We start from the raw sequence: 22,755 nt of genomic DNA, 5'->3' as shown, positions 1-22,755 counted from the left end.
TTACTCATCATCAGGATAAGGAACAATTGAAACCACAAAGATAAGCAGATACTCTGAGTGGGTCATAAAATCATGTTCAGAAGAAAATTATTTCATCTTCAAACTATAATAAATATATACACTACTATAAATTGTTATGATTAAAATTATATAATATATTATAGCTGTGAGGTTTCACTAAATAACAACACACGTATACGTGTATGTATAGCTGGCTAATGTAATATGGTTCTGTATAGCAAGAGTTTGTATTGTATTTGAACTGGTTTGAGAATGACACACTTGGCATAGCTCGAGGATCTTGCAGTGTGTCTTTCAGGCATGAGTGCATTGTTAAAGAGCAGCATATGTTTGCTGAGAGTGATGAAAAACTAGCCAAGGAAAGGTTGTGTGCAAAGCCCTTATATGGAGATAGTTGGGGCGTGGTTTATGCAAATTACTAACCTTGGGCACTCATCCACTCAGAATAATGCTAAAATTATTAACTTTAGAACATGGTTAAAATCATGGATGTACGCATGCACTATGAAAATTTTTCATGAGAAGTTATCTTGTGCATATAAATAGAATATGAGAGGTAAACAAATAAATATTGCTCAAAAACCTGATATCTAAAAAAAAAAAATATGTATGATAATCAAGTGCACCCAAGTTGTTTCAGTCCAGTTCGAGTTTATCTTGAAATATTACTAACATCAAAGTTATTATTATGTTTACTTTATAGACATCAGTAAAGATTTCACAGAAAACACAAATAAACCACAACTTTAAGCCAAATGTTTGTACAAGTATACTAATAGGTCTTTTACTTGCTTAAAAGTATGAACTATCAATCAGACAAAAGAAGGCATATGTAATAAATTGTGTTCAATAAGTTTTTCAGCAAAGTTTTGATCATGTTTATCATTTAAAGCCCTCAGAAATTCATATATCAAATATGATAGAGTATAGGGTTAAAGCAGCCAGTGTTGTTTCAGTGTTGTTTGAACCACTGACTTTAATTATATGGACAAAAACAGTTTAAACATTCTTTTAAATCTAGACTTGTGTTCTGCAGAAGAAGGAAAGTCATACAGAATGAAATGAGGGTGTGTATTATGAAAGAATGTTTAATCTAGATTTTTTCTATTCCTCTAAAGCACTGTGCTTGTCAATACAGAGGAATCACAGCCTGGGATGGACAGTTGAAGGTTTGGGTTATCTGAGGTACTTTACAGTCTTTCCTTGGGAATTAAAGATGGTGAATGTGTATGAAGTCTCCAAAACTCTTATTGTTGACTGACGTCAAACTCATGCTGACACTCATTAAGCTGCTGTACAATCTCCTTGGCAACCTATCCTCAAAGGCATTCAGACCCATTCAGAGGTGTGACAATGAATGATACAAATGAAATATTATACAATGAATATTAAAAACAAAAACAATGTCTCCATTGGAGGCATTGCATATATAAATGCATGTGTGTGTTGCTCTGGCACATTATTACTGACCACCTATTGCAGTGGTAGCAAAGTAACGGAGGATCTGGGATACTGACCTTGGTTGCAGTTGTGTCCCTCACTGAAAGCCTTCTGCAGCAGCCCACGGCAGGCTTTTATGAATAAGCAAACACACTCAGCATTATAATGCTACCATGGAGACCTGACCCTAGTCACAGCTTCAGCCTCTTGGCTCCACCCATTACAATCATTATTTTCAATGAACAGAAGTAGCAGGGGATCTGAGCTCCAGCCTATGAGTTCATCTGGATGGCATCTCTGTGAATGCAGTTCACTAGATATGCAAAGAGTTCAAATACTGTGTGACTGCTGATTAATAATTAATAATATTAATAATAATAATTAATAATAATAATAAAAACTTGATGAAAATTGAATTAATATAAAACATATTAACATCAACATCTCACTTTACAACTTTTTATGCATTAACACTTGACCACGACAAAAAGATTACCCAACCATCTGCAAACACCATGTTGAGGTTTCTCTTTAGAATGAAGGATGAGAAGCTAAATGCCACCCATTAGGATGATTAAAAAAGAGTCAGATTATGCAAAGCTTGAAATCAATGGGAAGTTGCAGAGTCCTGTTTTCTGGCTATTTTTGTGGTTAATACAAAGATTGAAAACACAATCATAATCTCTATTCCTTTTTTTCTTTCTTTCTCGAATGTGCAAGAAGATCTAGCTACATTTCTATTTCTATTTATGACTCACTTCTACTCTCATAAATTATGTTCATAAAAGCAAGAATATGTTTAATAATATACAGAATTATTATTACATGTGGTTATGAGGGTTTGAATTAACGTTTTTAACCTCATTGCATTTGCACTCCAAACCATTATTCTCAAAAATAAATAAATATATATATATATATATATATATATATATATATATATATATATATATATATATATATATATATTAATGCATCAGTTGTTTATTATTATCTAAAATGCTATATGGTCTAGTGTAATATATTCCAGTTTGTGCAGTATAACAACCTTAGGTCATGTACGTTTACAGTTAAGACAACTTTATGGTTTGGACATTTACAATTAGTCCTTTAGCAGATGCTTTTATCCAAAGCGGCTTACAAATGAGGACAATGGAAGCAATCAAAACCAACAAAAGAGCAATGATATACAGCATAAGTGCTATAACAAGTCTCAGTTAGCTTAAACGCAGTACACGTAGCAAGGGCTTTTAAATAATATAATAAATAAAAAGAAAACCGATAGAATAGAAAAATAATAGAGTAAGCTAGTGTTAGAGGTGTTTTTTTAATAATTGTATAATAAATGAAAAGAAGATAGAATAGAATACAAAAATATTATTTAAAATATATATATATATAAAAAGAAGGATATAAAGGACATATGACATATTTTGTATGTCCATACAATAGGACATAAAGTTATCGTATCTTTAACAGTAAACAAATGATGTATTTTCCAAAGAGGGAACACCATCCTCACCTTCTCACATTGTACAAATAATTTGGCATGCATAATGAACCTCTGTTGTAAATAAAAAAAATAAAAAAATAAAAATTACAAAAAGATATATGCCTAACTTCCATTTTCTCTTATAGGCAAATGTGATCATACACAGGGAAGTTTATTAGTTCCCAATGTCTGACCACTGTAACTCGTGTGTTTCATGCCAGGGTTTTGGATAAAGAAAATAGCCTTCTGACAGTCATCTTCTGTTGGTTAACACTAATAAAGGCCCTGTTTAAATAACACAGTGAGCAGTCATAGCATTAATGAGACACAGAGGAGCACTGTCTGCTTTTTCTAGAATAAAAAGAGTAGGAAAGTGAACAAAAAATGTCCCTTTATGAACATAATAACAATGTAGAGGCTTCTGTTTTGTATAATTTGCATTTCAGATTCTCCAAGCTCGGTGACAAGCACATCCTGGATCCACTTACAGCTGGTTGAGTCAAATTAGCAAAGCACCCTGTTAAATGAACTGTTCACCATAAAAATACAAACTTTGTCATCATTCGATTCTGTCAAAATAATGTAATGTAATTGTAATGACAAGAGGGTGAACAGGGCTTCATCCCAATAGATCAATTCCATACCACAGTTTTCTATATTGTCCATACGAGTCAATCAGAGGAAATCTGAAAGAGCTATTCCATACACTCGTCCACATGAGTGATGAGTCCAGCATATTTTCTACTCGCTACAGGAAGAAACAGTAGATTTTATTATATTTTATTTAAGTTATTCTGTGGCATTAATTATTAATTAAGTAAAAAAAGAACATAAAAAGCACTCCACCTTTGAAGAAAAGCACTGTCCACTTTTGGTCTCTGAGACACTAAATGTGGTCCATGTTATCAGTGATGTGATTGCTTTGTCACAGAACCGTCTAGCTGTAACACAAGTGCAACAGTGCAGAGCTCAATACAGTAGCTAAGAATAGTACACTATTGAATAAAACCTTCTTAATGTATTTCTCTAATCACTACCCCTCCCATCGTTCATTTGTTTGTTACCTATTTATTATGTCTATTTTATTCATAGCAAGTGAATTTAACCTTTGATACATTTACACACAATGCGGACACATTCACACAGACAAAAGTAACAGTCTTCCACACTTTGAAGCAGTACAAGGAAGGCGTCTTCATGTCTTTCTTTCGGTCTCTATCTCTCTGCTTAGTCACAGCTGGGACTGGCTATCCCTTGCAGCTGCTTGCCAGAGGCTCTGACTGACTCCTGCCACCTCCCTCTGCATTACGGTTTTCATTCCCACTCAATGGTAGTTTATCAAGCTACGGTAACATAGTTCGAAAGTTATGTTTTGACGATTGAAAATGTCTGTTGTCTGAGAAACAGAACAGTCCAAATATTCTACCACATGCATTCTGTCCATTTGAAAGCCATAGATTTGTTTAAAAAGCATTCAATATAAATTCTTCAGCTATATTGTGACAGCAATGATGAGCACTTATGTTTTGCTGCACAGAAAAACAATGATGCAAAGCAGTAGACTTATCATCCACAATGAAACGAAAGACTAATTTGTGGTGACTGGCCAGACTTTCTATCCTCAAACAATACTTTGCTAGCATTCTGTAGAGGCTGTTGTAGAGAGATTATTCATATAGGAGGTTTCTCAATAGCAATTATGTGGATGTCACTTTGCTGAGATGTGGCGAACGTGTTAGTATGAATAGTCCTGAAAAGAAATGTAACTCATCAACAGGTTGAAATAAGCAAACAGCCTCTCTGTCAGCTCTATGAAATAGTTCTGATACTGACTACATTATTGCAATTATTTTGGATTAACAGTTTTTTTCTTGTGCTTTAGAGAGGTAGAAGTGGAGGTGTATCACAAATGCAAACGTAATATGTCATCATTACTGGCAATGATTATGTAGTAAAATACAAATTGCTCATGTAATAATTAAAGATGGCCCTTACATCAAAAGGCCTGCCCATTCGTTTTAGAACTGAGTGTGTTTCAGCACCACGGACAGCGAGCACTGACTCCGTGGGAAGCAATCATTTGCCAAGTGAACCAGTGAATAAGCAAAACACGCCACCCACTTATTCACCAGCTTATCTTTGCCATTTAAACGACAACTTACAAGCCCTCGGTAAATGTTTGACCATTAATTACGCAGAGCAAAACGTAAAGAACATGGCAAGATCGCTTCCTTATCAGCACACAGCAACTATACGCAGTGTGCCATTTATTTATTTGTTTTCGTCGCCCAGGAGCAATCCATTTAAGATTACAGTGGGAGCTCGAAAATTAACCTTAATGTCAAGTTTATGGAGGTGAAGAGGGCACCCTGTTGCAGCGTGCGCAGAGTGCTGTGCAAACAAAGAGCAGTGAATGAGGGAAAATACTCTTGTGAGAGATTAGCTGAGAAAGCACCGCTGCCCTATTAGCGTTATTGAACAGTGTTAATTTCGTTGACGAAGACTATGACGAAAAATATTCGTCAACTAACCTTTTTCACTGACGAAAACTAAATAAAAACTAAATAAAAAGTCAGATATGATGACGAAAAACGTGACGAAATATAACTGACACTTTAGTCAACGAATAAAAATGAGACGAAAATATATGGGAGGGACGAATGGAGAAGAGATCCAATCAGAGCGAATCTTTGAGGGTAGGTTGATCTATGCAGAAGCAGCCGAGCCATTTTAAAAAGCCGCGGCAAATGCAAGCGCAACAGCTAAACAAAGCAGCAGTTACACAGAAAAGAGAACAAAGATGAGTTTGCAGAAATTCGCACAGTTTCGAGGACGTTTTCATAACAGTTAAGTTGTTTACACAGGGAACAACACTGCAACCTTTTGAAATGCCATTGCGACCCAAATTTTTATGGGGTCGTAAATGTATCACTGATTATTTTTGTACCTACTTATGTGTAATGCTATGTTTTAATATGAGCATTTATTAAAACAGAAATGTGTATTTTAAGAATACGTTTTATAACGTGCTCCAAGCATTCAACACATCAAGTTGGCTTCAGCCCCGCGATGCGGGAAAGTTGAACTGAGCAGCTGGTTACTCGCGCAACACTGAACTGAGCTCTCATTCGGGACGTTTGCGTCCTCCTGCACCCTGAACGAACAAATACAAATCGCATTTTAAATAAACATAAGAAAAAGAGCGAAAAGTGGAAGAGCTCAATTCAGCAGCGTGGTGTTCTGGTGTTCAGGGAGCAAGCAGAGACGCGTCTCAAAGTCTTCTTGCTTTTGTACCGACAACAAATACATACTAAATAAGTCGAAATACCCGTCTTGGAAAGTGTGCGAAAAAATCTGTAGTTATGTCTTCAGTGAAAGTAAAGCGTTGGAAAGAAATCGGATGCGTATCTTTACAATGGATGCATTTGTCTCTTAAAGTGACCGCGCCTAATTTACTAGCTCTGCTGTCAGTGTCTTAAATGTATGAAAATGAAAGTAAATCACTCACTGCTCTTGATTGAATTACTTTGTAGTTTTAACAAGAATTTATCCAAAGTCAATCCGAAAATCAGATAGAATAGATTATATTGTTTTACTAGTGACTAAAAAATACAAAAAAAAAAAAAAAAATATTAGGGACCTGAGCATGTTTTTCTTAAGTGTTTCTTTCTTTAATTTCTAATGCAACCTTTTCACACCACAGACTGAACCAAATTAAGCATTGCATCAGACATTATCAAGATGAATTTGTTGTTCTGACACAGTTTAACCCTGAGTTATTGTCATATTTTATTACCAATTTCTAAACTACAGCAAATAAACTGTGATATTGTAAGAAACGTTGAAGGTGTCTGAATACATTTTGGTTTGATTGTGTATTTTATTTTACAGTGAAGACTATGCAGTGCTATTTTAAATGAACAAAAACAAACTTAAAAAAATGTAAACTTTGTGTAAATAACACAAATAAAGAAATAGAATGAACATACAATACAAATATAATATAGGTGGTTGTCTATTTCAATAATACTGTACTTCATCTTGAAAGAATGTCATATGCATTGCATATCATTCAGGACGAATGCATATCTTTTTCAGAGAGCATGTATATTTTTCATTGAGAGCAGGCCTTATGTTTATTTTATAAATACCATTCCATAACAGACTGATGGAAACATTTAGTCAAGTCAACTAAGTTGACTTTGTTCTACTAAAAAAAAACTAGACTAAAAGACTTAAGACTAGACTAAGACTAAAACTCTTATGATATTTAGTCGACTAAAACTAGACTAAGACTAAAACATTTCAGATGACTAAAATGTGACTAAAACTAAATGGTGTGTTATTCAAAAGACTAAGACTAAGACTAAATCCGAATTTGCTGTCAAAATTAACACTGTTATTGAAATGTACTCAGTGTGGTGGACGTGAAAGAACACCTGGCGGAGCAGCTCTATATTCAGTTCAGAGAGACGCACCTGCGCGCTACAGAATGACGCACATACGTTGAAAACATTGGCTGTGCGGCGTTTTGTGCATTGACACAGTAACCTTGAATCAGCAGCAACATTTAATTTCCTCCATAAGATTAGACCAGAATGGATTTTGCGTTGATCGCGCTCCCCAGCCAAGAATAGACTGAAAAACGAAGAAAGGAAAAGTTTAAAAGCCTGTCTGATGTTTCACCTTCAGACTGTCTTAGAAACGACATGACTGCAAAGTTAGCACCACGAACAGATGCAAAATGCGGGGGGGAAAAACAGAATACAATATGAAATGCACTTTTCCCCCACTAAAACATCATTGCGTTACTGTCACCAGTTACCATGACGACTGAGAAGAGCCAACTCTATTCAATGAAAACGAGAGATCCAGATCATAAAGCCCTACCTTGCATTCTTCCATGCACGTCCTTACGGAGTACACATCTGTCTCGTATTTGTCTGCCATCATCTCAAAGTCCTCATATTTCTCCTGCGCGTGCAGGTCATAACGCTGGTACGCCTGAACGCACATACTGCACCTGTTTAGCTCGCCGTCCACGATCACGTCAAGGCTGCAGTTCAAATTATCCGGGCTTAATGTTCCATAAAGTAAATCCATAAGAGAGTACGAATTACAAAAGGAAAGGTACAAATCGCTTATGTTGATCCACCGCGTCCCCTCGGTTTCCGAAAGGCCCCTGCACAAGTGGTCAGCGTCGACAAAAGTGAAGCAGTTTTCAGACAAACCATCCGGGTGGCAAGTTTCTAGTTGCCACAAAGGTTTGGTAGAATTGACTACAAAAATAGCATCTTCATTTCTTCTGAGGCTGCTGTGTGTTGAAGGGAGGTCGGGTCTGTGGTTTGCACTCATGTCCACTGAAGCTAATTTGTCTCGGGTCCTTGTCAGTTTGGCCTCGGCGCAGAACCACAGATTATCAGAAAGCAGAACGGTTAGGAATAAGAGGGACGCTAAGGACAATCGCCATCGCTGGGCCCTCTCTGAGTCGGTGAATGGCTTCTCGTTCTCGCGGGGAGCACACCAAATTTTTAAGCCGTCATCTCGCTGCCGACACTTCCAAGCACCGCTGGTCATATTTTGGGAAAGCGCAGCTCTGGCTGACTCCGCCGTGGGGGATTTTCTGCCACAATAGTCATTGACGTTGAGTTTTGCCCACTAAACGATGGCTGCTGACGAGCGGTCGTGGCTCACCTCCGCGATTAACTGCAATTCCCGATCAGTGCTGTGTTGAGGGGGATTACTGCTTTCATAGTCGAATCCCCTCTCCCCGTGCTTCTCCGGAGAAAAACCCAACTATCTGTAGCAACATGTCTCTCCCTGCTCGTCTGTCATGGGTTCCGCTCTCCCCTTTTGCGCAGAGCCGCTACAACGCGGAAAAGCCCTTGTCTGGCCACACGCTCTGATTCCTGGCTTTGTGGTGAAAAGCGCAAGGAATCCTCGTTTCAACACGCCGACACTCGCCTCCTCGGTCCGACAAGGTGGGATCTTTTCTCGCGAAATGACCCACAGTCATTTTGGCCAAACGTTACGTTGCCGCCATGTTCGTTTTGAAAGAGTTCTTGAAAGAGAGCAGGGTCATTTACGTCAGCTCATGCAATGTGATTGATACACCATAGCCACCCCGGCCGATTTGCAAACTGCTCATAAAGAATGAACTGATGCACCGTAGCAAGCGGTAACATGGTTGGTGTTCAGGAAAATAAGCCCTCATAATCATCACGTTAGAATCTAGAATAGCCTACATCAACAGGTTGAACACCTGCACAAGAGATTGCACACTGAAACTATTAACTATTGCCTGAAACCAACATTAGACAATGCACTCCATAAAATGAGGATGTCAAGATGTTACCTTATAAAAATGACTTTCATTGGCATAAATATAGTAGACAGGTAAATTCAATCATGTTGAATGAATCGTATTGATATTTTGACGAAAATTAAACTAGATGTTACCACAATAAGTACATTTTAGGTTAACATATACATTATTTAACCTAGTAGTTTTGGTATAAATAGACATTAAGGTTGATTCACCAATAATCTTTTTTTTTTTTCTTTTGACTTAAAACCATTTAACTTAGATGTTTTAATTATTATGTGGATCCATTCTTGCAATGCATAACATAATGGAGCATAAATACTACTACTACTACTACTACTGCTAATAATAATAATAACGTCTAATAGAATATGGGCAATAATATTTTCTTAAAGGGTTATTTCAGCAAAAAAAATTTAATTCTCTCATGTTTTATTATTATTATTATTATTATTATTATTATTATTATTATTATTATTATTATTTTCTGTTAAACAAAAAAGAAGATATCGAAAAATAATGTCAGTGCTTTATTTATTATTATTTTTATTTATTATTTTTTATTATTATTATTTATTAGTCCATGCAATATAAGTCAAAGTGGTCTAATGTTATTTGGACCCTGGTGACTTCAGTTTTGTGTTCCACAGGAAGAAGAATGCCAAACTGGTTTTAAATGATATAAGGATGATCTGATGACAACTTTAAATTCAGTTTAATTTGCAGCATGAAAATACATTTTAAAAGGGAAAAATGAAAATACTTCTTGAAAACAAATAACTTATTTGTTAACAACCCCACAATAAGCCCCTTTCAACTGTAATGTAAGGGCTTCCATAAACAAATCCAAATATTCATCCAATCTTAAGTGTAGGCTTATGTAGACAAAAAAAAAAAAAAAAAAAAAAGATTCATGAAACAGTAAGATATAGCACCATAGTTTTTACAAACACATTTAAATGTTTCTACACTTTTTTTTTTTTTTTTTTAACTGGGTGGTTAGTCTTTATTTTTAAAATGTTGTCTGTCATATTTGCATAAATTGACAAACAAATACTCAGAGCACGTAATGACCTGAAGCATGACACATTAGAGCTGTATAATCAATGGAATATGTGTTCTTGCTTGCATAATGCATTTTTACCTTCATCTCCTTTATTCTCTTTAATCAGCAGCATGGGATTTGATATTGTGATGAGAAAGCTAATAGAAAATGGGTCACAAACTATTGTGAATTTATCATGTATATGCATACAATAGATGTAAACAGGCCGAAACATATATATGCTTTAGGCGAAGGGAAAAAACACTTGCCTAATTTAAGTGACCTAATGAAATCTTTAAAAACAGCATGCAGTAATAAACATAATAATAATAATAATAGCCATACACCATCATTTTCAATAATGGCTGTGAATGTTTTCCAGAAGAATTTTATAATGGTTCCATGAAGAACCTTTAACATCAATGGAAACATTTTATTGCACAGAAGTTTCTTTGCAGTGAAAAATATTCTTCACACTAAGAACTTTTTTTTTTTTTTTTTTTTTTTTTTTTGATAAAGGGCAAGAACGATTAAATGAAAGTTGTGGGTATTTGAACCCAGAATGGTTCTTTTATAGCACTGCTGCAAAAATAAATAAATAAATTAATTAACCTTTTAGAACCTTTGATTGTAAGGAGAATAGAAACCAGGATATATAGAGAAAACACTCCACTTTCTCCAAATGCTTCTTGTGAACATAGTGGTTTTGTTTATTTGACTCCACTATTATTTGTTAGTTCTGGTCATTAACTATTATTAGTCAAGCTACAATTAAGACCTGCGTTCCACTTTGAAGTAACAATTACAAGCATTTTCCTTTTCCTCATTCTAACAGTATTTGTCTGCTACAGGCCATATGGTCACACATCGCAAATGCTTTCAATATGCATTAGCATGCATCAAGTTTTGCCCTGTTTCTAAAACCTATTGCAACATGCTACCATTTTCAAGGTTGCTGAATTTATATCACCTTTCAAATTTTCAACACCTTTCAATTATGAAGCCTGTATATTTGCAATGAAGAAGATATTGATATACAGTAAGCCTTTATAACAACGACAGGTTTTGCATTGTAAATTCATGCATACTTGGCGTAAGGAGACTGTGACGAGGTCAGGAGTGTGGGAAGCAAAGGTATCATCTTTCAGCTAACCTGAGGATGTAATATCCATAGACAAGGTCAGAGGCATTTCGTCTGTATCATCTGCAGGGAACCATAGATTCAAATTTAATTAATACGTTTCCAGAGTTTAAGAAACCAAACTGATTGATGTTGAAGCAAAATAACTTTGGGGATGCATTCCCATTCTCTATTCACAGCTACCATTACATTTGATTAAAAACAGTAGGATTGTGAGAAGTGTTTTTCCAACCTGATGTACTCTTAGGCTTTATTTACTGTAATCAGATACAGTAAACAGACCAGAAATTAGAGATTGAAGGAATGTCTCTCCAAAAGATGGCATCTAAAAAGTGGGTTGATCAGAACAGGTTTAAATAAATAAATAAACAAAAAATAAAATGTACTTTAACACTCACTATTCTAATTCTATTCTTTAAAAAAATCTAATCTTTTTGTATTCTATTTTCTTTTCATTTATTATGCAATTGTGTGTGTGTGTGTGTGTGTGTGTGCGTGTAAAGATCTCTAACACTAGCTTGCTCTATTCTTTTTTATTCTATCTGTTTTCTTTTTATTTAAAATCCCATACTACGTGTACTGTGTTAACCTAACTCAGACTTGTTATAGCACTTATATATCAATGCTCTTTTTGTTGTTTTTGATTGCTTCCACTGTCCTCATCTGTACTGTAAGTCACTTTGGATAAAAGCGTCTGCTAAATGAATAAATGTAAATGTAAATGTAAAATGTGTTTGACCTGGCACAAATATTAAAATATCATGTATTAAACTGTAATCAGATACATTAAACAGACAATAAATTAGACATTGAAGGAATGTCTCGCCAAAAGAGGCTTCCAAAAGCCACCTATTTCATATACATTTTACATATGTACATGCATCTGTTTGCACTACTTAGGTATAGATCTTTAGGATAAAGAGGCAAAATGAACACCACTGTGCCTCTAAGTGATACAGAACATACTGAACAAGGATTTCATAGGAAGCCATTTAGATCAAAACATGCTTATACAGAGGTGCAAGGTCAATCCTCTCTCCTCTCCACAACCCTTTTCAAAATGTTTCATCACTCCAAAGTGAACATTCAGAAGCAGGTCAAAGACAACATATAATCCTTCAGTATTTGGATTTATCCTCCCTTCTCCTGAGACAGGAAACAGACAGAAAAAAATACTCTGATTGAATGATTTCTCTGAATATGAGCACTATCTCATTCATGGAGTGAGGATGTTAGGCTGGGGATCTGAGTCCTGCAAACTCCATTCATACCACAGCGGGTGTGAGTAAGTGTGCTGAGATCATGGCATTAAAACGACAATAGTATTCAAGCTGAGTAAACACATTAAGCAAGGCTTTAATTCACCAGGCTCTCAAATTATACAGTATGACTCAAGGACAAGAGTGCAATATTGATGAATTTCCACCAGTCCTTTCTAGTTTTCCATTCTTTTTCCTTATTCACTATGAAGTCATCACTATTAACCCAACAACAATAACTTATAATTTATCATCATAATCATCATCTTCATTGTTTCTTTGAATAATAACTGCTCTCGTCTCAATAACAACCAATCATTATAGAATTTTTTTCTGAAAAAAGACCAATGGCTACAGACAACAAGATAAAATTAAATGTATAAAGACAATGCTTGGCTTGATGCAGAGGTGAATTAAGGCAGTTGGGTATACAGTACATGTTATGCAGTGGCCAAGAACAACAGATAATTCAGGAGAAATCAGAATGATGGATATTGAGGGTTGGCTTAAAAATGTGTTTTGTCACTCCATATATGTTCTGCATCAATGACTCATGCCAATAACACTGTCCACCTTACATAACTAAAGACAAATTGGTTTTGACAGTATTTTCTTTTGACATTGGAAATCAGTGATGAAAATCCAGTTTTGAATTTTGAAGTCTTTGCAATTTTACACTATCAGGCCTTCTTTCTATTTAAGATTTTGAATCATTTGACAATCACAGCCATTTTTTGTTTATTATTATTATTTTTTTGGACCAGTGGCTCTAAACTAACATTTCACCAGAGGGAAGACCCACTTATATTCAAGTAATATTCACCATTTTTGTGTTTTTTACTAACTCTCATTGTTGTGGGGTGGAGGGGATGTATTACTCTCAAATACATGCAGCCATTTCCCACCGATTTATTTTCAGGAAGCCCCAGGGTAGCCTAATGGACCCTCTCATCAAACATCCAATTACAGCTGCTAACTGACTAAGACTTAACTGCTCAACAAAAGATTGGCCATCAGTAAGAAAACATGATATGCTTTCCTTTTGAGAGATAGGATATGGACATCACAACATCAAAACAAATCAAGGCTAATTAATCTAACCAAAAACCTGATTTCAATAAAATGATACTGCAAAGCCTTTATCCTAAACAATATTAATGACCAACTTCTATCAATGCAATCAAAGCTATACTGCGGGCTGATATAAACCCATGATAATTCCCTGACCTTTTCCATACAGAAAACTTTCATCAGCGCATGGGCACACCTGCTAGCAGGCACTCTGGGATACATCTTTGGTCAGATTCGCATTACCTTCCAATGTCCTTGCTTTCCTTGTCCAAAACCTGTAACAAGAATTTTTTTTTTTTCTTTTCCTCCTTTGATATCATGCTTCACTCTCCCTAGATCAGCAAGGCAGGGTGATTTCACACTCAAAGCTTAGGATATATGGATGTGAAAGACAAAAACAAAGACAATTGTGAATGTGCACAATGGAGAAACCAGGGTTTTGTTTTCAGACATTTATTTGAAATCCCACATTCTGCCAGTGTGCGTTTGTTTATTATAGCAGTCAGTATATTTTCAACTGATGAGGTAATGTCCCTTCATTTAAAATCTAACCATGCCATTTTTTTAATTTTCAAATGGAACACCAAATTATTATTCATATATATATATATATATATATATATATATATATATATATATATATATATATATATATATATATATATAATTTTTTTTTTTTTTTCATGAGTTGAACTCAAAGATCTAAGACTTTTTTTATGTACACAAAAGGCCTATTTCTCTCAAATATTTTTTACAAATCTGTCTAAATCTTTGTAAGTGAGCACTTCACTCCAAAGATGTTGTTTATGTCAATATATTCCAAGGATTTCCAGACAAAAAGACCACATACTGTATATAAAACAATGTTACAAACGTTTTACCCATCTGTGGAAAAGTCAACAATTCCTTTCCCTAAAACACATTACTCACTATTGTCAGTCTTAGGACCATTTTTGTCATTAGAATGGGTCTGCAGCATAAATTTCCAAACCAAATTACCTTCCCACACTAAATGTGAATTTCACAACTAATAACTCATAACATTATGCTTCCATTTTCAATGAGGGATGGATTTGTGACACACACACCTTCACAAACTCACACCAATTACCTTGTGTAATATCCATATTACTCAAATGTAAATCTATCTTTACAATACCTAGACACACAGTTGTGTGTTTGTGTGTGGAGCCTCAATCGTCCTATTAGCACTCTGGAAATTAGATATCTGGAAGCGTTACAGTAACTCCCATTCCAAACAATTAGAAAGATACAGCTCTCACACCATAAATTTCATGTGCTTGACAAGCTGTTCAAATGGAACTCCAAGCTTGTCAGAACCTCAATTTGTCTGACTGTAATGAATCAAGTTAATGTACAAGAAAAACACTTTTGACAGCTTCACTTAAAATTCTGAATGCTTATTTACGAATCTAGTTTAATTACACGTTATTTTGCATATACTTTCCATCTTAAGCAACTAATAGTACAGTGACATCAATGTAATTTATAAAGTGACATTTAAAAGCCAAGATGCTTAAACATTAGGTTATAACCACCCCATTTAACACAGTACATTCTATGATTTTGACATTTTTATTTAGAAAACACAGTGTAGGAAAAATAAAGTATTTTTTTATTCTTCAGGAAGGTGTTGCTTCACCTTTTCTCAGTGCTTTAAATCAGACCCTTAGTGCTTTAAAACAGAGACATGACACATTTTAAAAGGTACTGATGCATTTTCAACAGTGAATTACACTCTTTTGCTGATAGCACAGTTCTACTCATAACTCAAACTCTAATCCTTCTAGTCCCATCATCATATATAGTTTTAAATGGTTATCTTTAATGCATCAGTAATGGTTATCTAGTGTAGTCTATGACAGCTAGTATTAAAATACCACAATCTTTCAGCATAACATTTTGTGTAGTAGCCTTCATTATTTTAGGTAGCCAGTCTTATCCTCTACATGGCCTGCTTTGATGGAATCAGCCACCCAAGATTCTCGAACTATTTTGAACTTCTTAATATACAACTGACTGAGCATCTTCAATTCCAGATCTTCTCTCACTTTCTACTATCACATGCGAGATTCCTTCCTTCAGTTTCTCCACAACTCTAACACCATTGAATCAGAATTCTAAGGCACGTGTGTCCAGACTTGTGCTCCTGGTGATGGATTCTGGATCTCCTAAGTCAGCACACCAGTCAAAACATTCAGCTTCTGTGAGGCCAATCCTTTTGAAGAATTCCCTCAGCTGTTGTTCATCAGTATCAATGTAATAACTGTCTCCATACTGATAATACTCTTTAGCGAAGTGGTCCTTTGTGGAAGGTAACATGTGGATCATGTGATGTGGTTGCCAGGGTATAACCTGCTTATTTTCCAGACACTTCAGCAGCCAAGTAGCCCACACCACATTGTGCTGGTCTGAGGAGATGAGGTTCCTTACTTTTATGTTCTGCACAGCTGCAATCACACAGCACGTGTCTTTTCCAGGGTTCTGCACAACAATGCCTCCACAGCAGGCCACAGCTTTCTCAAGCTCTGTCTTGGAATGTTCATCATTGCAATTTATCACACAAAACTCCACATCTTCAAACATATCCATCTCTTTGGTGACGGCTGAGAAATCCTAAGATTTAAAGTGTTCAATGACTCCAGTTGTTTTCTTGGGCTTGGCTACAAACCTGTGCTTCTTCTTTTCAGGCTGGTCCTCCTGGATATGTTGATGTCTGGACTCCAGCTTTCAAGAAGCTCTGGAGTGGAACTGGCTCAGTTCAGCCAAGGTCATGAACTGTTACCACTCTTTGTCTTCTCTGATTCTGTCTGTTCTGGACAACGTAATGTCAAGTCAAGTCAAGTCACATTTATTTAAATAGCGATTTAAACAAAAAAGATTGTGTCAAAGCAACTGAACAACATTAATTAGGAAAACAGTGTGTCAATAATGCGAAATTACAGTTAAAGGCAGTTCATCAGTGAATTCAGTGACGTCATCATTCAGCTCAGTTCAGTTTAAATAGTATCTGTGCAATCATTTGCAGTTGGTCTTATACATTTCACTAGAGACAGTCTCTGCCGCTTTGACTTTTATGATCACTGAGTTGCGCGGTTTTAAGTAAACCTCTTTTCTGTTCCACACAAGATGGCTGCTGGAGGATTATTATAATTTTATTTATTTATTTTCTTTTTGTAAACTTTCCAATTTTTGTCTTAATTCAGAACAAGATCATACAGTTCTTTCAAAGTGTAGCCTGATCCAATGCAGATGAGGGGTGTGGAATACCGTGGGCTTCTCCCCTGGACTCGGCTCCTCTGCTACTGCACACAGAAAACGAGAGAGCATCCCGCTTCTCCTGCCTTTACCCCAGTGGATCATCAGCAGATCAAGATCATCCATTAGACCATTCACATATCCCGGCTTAATTTTCAACCATCCTTCACCACATTTCTTAGGTTTATAGATGGACATGGGATTCTTCACCATTATCCCCAATGGCCTCATTCAGAGAATTCACCACTTCTTGCCATGGTTTTAGCCTTCAGATTTTGTGACCACCTGGATATGACCTTTGATCGGTGTGAAGACTTTTTGAGGGGTTTATTTGCAAACTTCTGATTGTTTACTAACAAGACATCAAACACACAAAAGCAGGTTTGCAAATCAGAGTCATCCATCAGTCTTTTAATTTCAAACTTACTGCCCTTTCGCTTTAAAGTTGTAGATTTATAAGCTACCATCTCTCCATCCAGTATGCAGTTCATCACATGAGGTTTGAAGACATTGTGATGTATGATGTGAGGGAGCCCTCTAGTGGAGAGCCCCCAAACTGTTGCATGTACTCATAAGAGTTCCTTGTGTAGTATTTGTAAACATCTCCAGCTTTGTGCAGCTGAATGCGTTCACATCAAGCTTTGTCTCAATACAGAATGGCCGATTGCCCATTTACTTCTCTATCTGTCTGATGTCAGCAACAGCAGCCAGCATTGGTTTAAAAGCAGAAAACAGATCAATGTAGACCTCACTGAGGGACACAAATGGATCATGAAGTTGTTGGTGGACTTTATTCAGCTCTGTGGTTAAATTGTAGAATTCTGGTGCATCTGGATGGAAAACCTGGGGTATTGTCTCCTTGCTAATGCCACGTTTCATGTCCCTGAGGATCATTCTAATGAGCCACTTCTCTTTAAAAGCTAACCCTTACGAAAAAAAAAATATATTGCAATATATTGGAAAATATCATGTAATATATTAGGCATATATTCTTATATATATTTACATTTCTCCAAAATATTGCAATATATTATATAATATATGTATCATCAATATATTATTAAATGTATTCAAATACATTAAATATTAGAAAATAAAAAGGGAAAATAATATATTACAATATATCACAATATATTTTAAGAAATATATTGGTAAATATATTTTTCTTTCGTAAGGGAAGATCTGAGTTGTCCTATGCAAAAGGATTTTCTTAACATGATCCTTATGTTTTCTGGCATTGTTGATAGCTACAGAATCCAAAAAGTCATTGAGTTCTTTAATGCTTACATTTCCTTGATTGGTACACGTTGTTTCTAAGATGAAGTAGGCCGTAGCAGCAAAGTCACCTGCTTCTCCTTGAGATGTGGTTGGAGCTCTGTAATTCAGAAGTTTGTTTGCACCATTTTCAGGTAGACCTAAAACTTCAATGTACAGTTTGGTAAGCATGCTTTCTTTAAGACCATAAGCCATTTGCTCTCACTCAAATTGAGGCACAATAAGACACATGGCTGCGTAAAATGAATCTGTGTTACTGGAATAGTCCTTGTGAACTGCTGCATGGAAGTTCCTCTATGAATCGATAAAGTCCTTTAGAAATTTGCCTTTGTCTGGTCAGAGTTTGGTATTTTGGATGTTCTCCAGAATTGTGCAGAGGTCAATGAACGGAACTTGTGCAGCAACAAACGTTTGTGGTGTGGAATCAGTTTTTGAGGCACCTTCCATCATTGTAGAGGACACCTGAGAGGAAAACCATAGCAGAGATTATTTAAGAAGTTTTAATTAATGTGCTTTTTACTAGAGCTAGTAAATAATTTATAATATATGGAAATTTAATTACATATAAATGCTACCTAAATGGCAATATATAATTTTCACATATGTAATATCTCTGAGTAAATTAAGATGTAAGTTTATAACAATTATAAAATTCCTATTATAATGTTATCTTTATATGGACAATTAAATTACATTTTTTAATTAATTAATTATAAATTTTCTCCTAGGAGCATAAATATATGTAATTCTAAACTAAAAACATAAACAGACCATTACACTCATTCGCATAATGAATATTTATTATTATTATTATTAATTTAATTTATTTTAAAACTTGTTCCTTCTCCCATCCATGATTCACACAAAGTAAAAACTATACTTTTCTTTTTTAAACAGAATACTGCTGCTTTATAAATAATTCAAATTAATTATATTAGTAAGTGATACAATAGTAATAGGAAATTGCAAATGATTGCATTTTGAGATTTTATAATCATTCAAACGCATTGTTTTGACAAATAAACAACATTTACATAGTAGACAACATAGCATATAATGTTTACGTTACTATGGAGCTTATAATATGACAATATTATTTGAATTTGAATTGTGTAAATTTGAATTATTGGCAAGTGCCATTTAACAAAACTGAATTTTATGTGACATTTAACATAGTTTAGATTTTTTTTTTACTTGAATATTTAACATTTTAAATTTAACACAATTTTTCTTTTTATATATATATGAATATATGTATTTTCAAACAGCAGACTTTTTTTCTGAATTATTAGACTGCATATATCCTGTTTTTAAAAATACAACTTCAAGTTTTCAATATGAAAAAGAAATTCGGAACATCAAATTCAATATGCAGAAATTCAGTTCGTTTTTAGACCCCCATGTCCCCTATGTATTCTACACCCATGCCCAGACCCCACTGTGTACATATAAACTGCTTTATCACCTGAATTCAGTTAGCATGTGTAACTAGCATCAACCCTCACACATCTTTATTTCAATCAATGGTTGATTTGCTTGCTTTTTTTTTTTTTTTTTTTTTGCATCATAAAAGCGTATGATGCAAAAAGTTGTGTTGATCAATATGTTTACAGCCTGTTTAAAGTCTGTGTCCTCAAAAAAAAAAAAAAAAATCCAATCATTAACCCATGACCTGAAACACTGGAATAGAAGAGCAGAATGTGAATTTGTCAACAGACCAGCAGTGTAAAAATTCACGTTTGGAATTTTATATTCATCACTAGAGGGGAGTACTTTCCATATGATCTGAAAGTTTGAAACTGCACTGGAACTGTGTCATAGCCCTAGTATGTTTACATCAGCAGTTGAGAAACCATTGAAGGGACAGTGCCCATCTTATCGCCATCCCTCAGAACGACATGTGTGTTTGTTTTGTTCAGAGGGTTTGAAGGAGGGTTAGTGCGTGGACACTGCTCTGTTGCCAGGTACAGCTGATAGGCCAGCTGATATCACAAAATCACTAATGTATCCCTCTCTCTCATTTTTATCCACACCCATGCATATGTACATAAGCCCCCAGCTGTTGTCTGTGAGCTACTGTTCTGCTGTTTTAATCTTCACAGGATTTCTTGCTGCAGTGCACACCAAATAACTTCTGCATTACTGAACCACAGCCGACAATGCTTCACAGAAGTCATAGTCAGTTTTTAAATTCCGGGCCATGACCATGACCATGCAAATAAATAAATAAATAAATAATGAGGCTGTCCTGAACTTGCAACAAGGGAGCACAGTTTACTTGACATACTCATTTTAATTTTCTTGTATCTCTCTCCCTAAAATTTGTACACAGGGTACACAACCTCACTACAGCTCTTTTTCTGACTAGGACAAAAAAAAATACCCATATGGAAATGTAATAAATGACATGTATGGCCAGATATCAAGAGTGACATTGTCATATATGTTACCTATATGGCGACGAAGATGTAAGTTTGTAAAATAAAATCCCCTAAGTAAATTTGTACAGTGCCCTCCATAAGTATTGGAACAGTAAAGACAAAATTGCTTTCTCTGCTGTGGAGTAAAGACATTTGCAAATATGATTAAAAGATGAAAGATGCAAAAAAAACTACAGAATGTTACATTTTATTATTAGGTCTTTCAACACATATGTTTTACCAAATAAAAAGGACTGCGCTTTTAGAGTTCATCCCACTATTTGATGTGAGCTTAAGTATTGGAACAGCTGAATTTAGGACAGATGTAAACGATTAAAAGCTAATATTTAGTTGCAGATCCCTTGCATGCAATCAGAGCATTGAGTCTGCAACCCATAGACATCACTAGACTCTTGGTCTTATGCTTTGATTTTTTTTTTCCAACCTTTAATTGAGCCAGTTCCATCAGTTGCTTGTTTTGGGGAGTTTCTGTCTTTAGTCTCCTCTTCAGGTGGTGAAATTAATGTTCAATTGGATTTAAATCTTGAGATTGATTTGGGCAATCTAAGACTTTACATTTCTTTGCCCTGATAAAGTCCTTGACTGGACTGGAAGGGTGTTTTGGGTCATTGTCCTGATCCAATATGAAGTGCTTTCTAATGAGTTTGGTGGCATTTTCTTGAATATTGATAGCCAAGATGATTTTGTACACTTCCAAATTAATTCTGCTACTGCCATCATATATTAAGTCATCATTAAAATGAAGAGGTCCTGTTTTAGAGACAGCCATGCATGCCCATGCCATGACACCACCTCCACCAAGTTTTACAGATGAGGTTGTATGCTTAGGATCATTTGCAGTTCCCTTTTTTTTCAACACAAAGGTTAATCTTTGTCTCATTGGTCCATCAGCTCCAAAACTCTACTTGTTCACATTCCGTCCCCTTGGAATTATAAGGTTCTATCTGCATTCCGAGTAGTTTTGAGATATTGAGTGTAATAATATTAACTTCATAATCATCGGGAAGAAGGAGGCGGGAACCGGCGCACAATCAAAATGAAACTTTAATAATCACAAAATAAACACAAAACAGCGCACCAGCCCCTCACGGACGACTAGTGCGCTCAAATAAAAACCAAAACATAAACTAAGAGCCCAGGCCTGGTCCTCTCTCAGTTTTATATCTTTCCATCTCCTCTGTGGGACTCAAGACCGGCGGTGGGGCACAGGTGTCGCGGATTTCCCAATCACTCTACCGGCCTCGCTCATTCCCACATCTCTCGGCCCCGTCCCACTCGTCACATAGAGCTTCAAAGTTTTTGTGTTCTATTCGACTGTGTAGATAGAACCTTATTGTTTTAAATCCCATAATGTAAACAACATCAAAAAATATATCACATAATGTAAATACGATGACATAGAATAAGAATATGTGAATAACTCAAAATGTCAGATAGAACCTTATAATTACAAGGGGACGATTTGTGAAGAATCTTGCCTTTCTATTTTTGGTGCTGATCAGAGGTTTGCATCTTGCTGTGAAGTTTCTGTAATTCTGTGTCAAATTCTTCTGCGGACTGTAGATTGACAGAGCATCACCCCAGCTTTCTGGAGGTTGTTGATGATTTTACAGACATGTATTTAAGGGTTCATTTTCACAGCTTTTAAGATTTGTATTTCATCAGCTACAGTTGTTTTTCTCAGCTGATCAGTTAATTGTTGGTTGCTGATGTCGCCGGTAGTTTCCAAACTCTTGATTTCTCCATGCCCTTTTTTTCCCCATAGTTCTAATTGACTTCCTCTTTTCTTTTAGCATCCAAATGGCTTGTCTTTCTTTCGGCTTCCTCGTCTACATCCCAGTTTGTGTGTGTCATCATCGAATGCAAGACTTAGAATGCAGAAGTAATGGATATAACTGATAAGACACATTCCTTGCTTTAAATATCTGAACAACTAATGCAACAGGACACAGCTGAACGCTTGAAC

General features: G+C 35.6%; 1 pseudogene; it reads right to left on the bottom strand.

Annotated features, from left to right (window-relative positions):
* Positions 1-15,700: 15,700 nt before the first annotated feature.
* Positions 15,701-18,594, bottom strand: LOC127943989 (DNA ligase 4-like; annotated as a pseudogene).
* Positions 18,595-22,755: the final 4,161 nt, after the last annotated feature.

Source organism: Carassius gibelio, chromosome A1, assembly GCF_023724105.1.
Source record: "Carassius gibelio isolate Cgi1373 ecotype wild population from Czech Republic chromosome A1, carGib1.2-hapl.c, whole genome shotgun sequence".
In the NCBI taxonomy this organism is placed as follows: Eukaryota; Metazoa; Chordata; class Actinopteri; order Cypriniformes; family Cyprinidae; genus Carassius; species Carassius gibelio.
This window is presented reverse-complemented; position numbering and strand designations above follow the sequence as displayed.